At 26.4% G+C, this 3,010-nt stretch overlaps 1 long non-coding RNA gene across 1 annotated transcript; it reads right to left on the bottom strand.

Moving 5' to 3' along the window:
- Positions 1-872: 872 nt before the first annotated feature.
- On the bottom strand, positions 873-2,949 carry LOC126909722 (uncharacterized). Its single transcript, XR_007705096.1, has 5 exons — positions 2,887-2,949; positions 1,771-1,848; positions 1,641-1,676; positions 1,376-1,459; positions 873-1,202 (listed from the first exon to the last, which is right to left on the bottom strand). It is a non-coding gene; the product is annotated as an uncharacterized LOC126909722 (long non-coding RNA).
- Positions 2,950-3,010: the final 61 nt, after the last annotated feature.

Genomic DNA, 3,010 nt, shown 5'->3' with positions numbered 1-3,010 from the left:
GTTTTAAGTATTTAGGGTCAGTTGTGTAAAAGTGTGGTGGTATTGACGAGGATGTAAGACACATAATTAAGTACGGGTGGTTGAAGCGGAGAGAAACTTCTGGCGTCTTATGCGATAAAATAATTCCAATAAGGCTAAAAGTTATATTCTACAAGACTGTAGTGAGGCCAGCTATGATGTATGGTTCAGACTGTTGGGCGGTTGATAAGAAATTAGAGTAGAGAGTGAAAGTAACAGAGATGAGAATAGACTTAGATGGTTTGGTCATGTTACGACAAAAAAAGATTCGGAAGCCGTAAGAACAGTTGTAGAAAGAATGTTGAAGGAAGAAGAGGTAGAGGAAGACTAAAAAAGGGATGGAGAGATGTTATTGAATGCGATAAGAGGACAGCTGATGTGGGAGATCGTGTCAAATGAAAGTTTAGGATAAGTGTGGCCGACCCTAAGTATCTGGCATTAAGGCGAGGAAGAAAAAGAAGATATTGTATTCACATTTCAATTTATATAATGCTTGTTTATCATGTTTGTCAGTTGTATAATTAACACTTTTTAATACTCTCAATCGTATTAATTTAGTAAATTTTATTATATTTTTGAACTGTATCTTATTTATATTACATAAAAAGTGTCTATAATCTTAATATTGAATTTATACTTGGAATTTTCCAAGTCAGCTTTTTGATTATCGTATTTATACGACAACTTCGTCAAATTGACGAAAGCCACCAATTTTCCTTTCTTTTAGAGTCTTTGGTTTTTAACACAACTCCTCGCTCATCAATTACGATTATATCTTTCTTCAATTCTCTGTAGTTTTTAATAATGGTCAAATAATTGTAATAATTATAAAAATAATTAAGTTGAATAACTCATAAGGTATTAATAAGTTTATTTCATATATTTCGTATAAGTAAAACACATTTGTTATTCAAGAGAAACAAAGAAATCTTGGAATTCTTTTCCACCTTTTGATATTTCTATTATTGGGTGGTGGTTCCTTTCACCTTTTTTCTCTACTATTTGTCGGAAAGACACATGTCCCTTTGTTTTTTTTACCAAACTAGTGTAAAAGAATGAACAATTTCCCAAAATATCACACCCTCCTGTGAGTTTTAAATTCAAATCCCTATTTGAAGCGTAATGTATTAATGCAGCTAATTTACATTTATGTTTATTATCATCTTTGCACATTGTTTTGCCATCTAAATTAGAAAAAAACTAATATTAAATTTACAAATTAACACACGTAGTATATTAAAAAAATATAATATTGTTTACAAAAACATATAAAAATTAATGACATAAGAATATAAAGTTATAAAAGTTATTTATATTCAATCTATCGATTTTAATGTAGCACTCAAATATGAATTACCATTATTATGAAATAACGTCCGAACAGCAATCGCCTTTACCAAATCAACACGTTTAGAGACAGCAAGGCTATAGACAACATTTTCTAAAAAAAACATTATAAAACATAATTTAGATTAGTGACAGTTACTTTCGAAAAGCTATAGAAGTTATTCAGGACTTCGAATTTCATATTTTCAAATACAGAATTAAAACCAAAAGTAATAAATAAACACGTTAGACACTTTTTTAAATCCCATCTATATTAATATTTAATTTAATTTTACCTTTTACATAGTCCAGGCAATCGTTAGCAATGCTGTCTTAAAAAAATATTTAAAAAAAAAATTAGAAATACGAGTACAGTAGTATTATTTGTAACGGTTATCGCAATATAATTTTCAACTAATTACTCACTATTCAATTTTAAAAAATATGTCTTTAAAATTTCTTGCAATCTAAGCTCACAACCATAGGTATGATCTATTACTTGTACTATAATGTATTATTAATTATTAATAATAAAAATTAATTACAAAATTATACACACAGTGTTATAATATTTTGGCTTAACACTTATTCAAAAAATGTTTGACCCAAGTTCTTTCGAAATTATTAAAATAATTTATACATTTATACATTTTAAATGATTTTGATCGTTTATAATCGGGTGGATCGTTACTCGGTTTTCATTTGTAAAATGTTTAATGCAAAGAAATGTTTTACCGAATACATCTTCAAATTTTATTATAATTGAAGAAGTAATTTTTTTTGGACACTCGATTACTTTTAATTATAATTATGGCTAGGAATTATGTGCTCTTATAAAGTTTGTTAAGTAATTCTGAACGCACCATCAGACAGTACAATTTTTATTAATTGACTTGAAAAATTAGTAAATTGTTGTTATCAAAGTTTTACTTTTGGAGGATTAGGGGTTTTAACCCCCTCTAGAATAAAAATTATTTTTAAAATACTATACATACAACCCTATGACAAAGTTGAAAAAAACTGGGGCCCTTCAAAGCGGCCCAAACAAACTTTATAAATACATAAAATTTCTAACCCAAATAATAATTATATGACGTTAAGATTATGTTTTAAGGATTATATTAGTGTTATGTTATGGTTATAAGAGTTATATCATAAATCAAATAAAATTGATGGTTTTACACAATTAAATTTTTAAAAATTAATTTCTAACAAGGCTCCAAAACAGAAACTATTAGAGCTAAAATATTATAACTTTCTTGGTTTTAAAATTAATGTTTATCAAAAATATGAAAATTTTAAATTGTATTACTAATTTTCATTAAGCAAAATATATAATTGTATTAATAATTATTAAAAAAAAGTTATTAATTTATATTGTAGTTTTTATTTGGTAATAACTACGGCTCCGTTGCTCTGGAAGACTGATGTATCGTTTATGTTAGATACAATTCGTTCTTATTTATTGAAGGTTGGGTTAAAATTATTGAATAATAATTACAAAATATGAAGAATCAAATTATCGTTGAAAATTTGTTTTACCTATAAGTACATTAATGTTCGGATACAATGGAGCTGAAAATTAAAAAAAATGTTATATATCTCAATGTCACACAAAATTATGATTATTGTTATGTTAATTTTTTTTTTTTTTTTTTTTAAAAGG

Source organism: Daktulosphaira vitifoliae, unplaced genomic scaffold (genome assembly GCF_025091365.1).
Source record: "Daktulosphaira vitifoliae isolate Bord-2020 unplaced genomic scaffold, ASM2509136v1 Scaffold_1023, whole genome shotgun sequence".
Classification (NCBI taxonomy): domain Eukaryota; kingdom Metazoa; phylum Arthropoda; class Insecta; order Hemiptera; family Phylloxeridae; genus Daktulosphaira; species Daktulosphaira vitifoliae.
The sequence above is the reverse complement of the archived record's forward strand: the minus strand, read 5'-3'. Positions and strand labels throughout refer to the sequence as shown.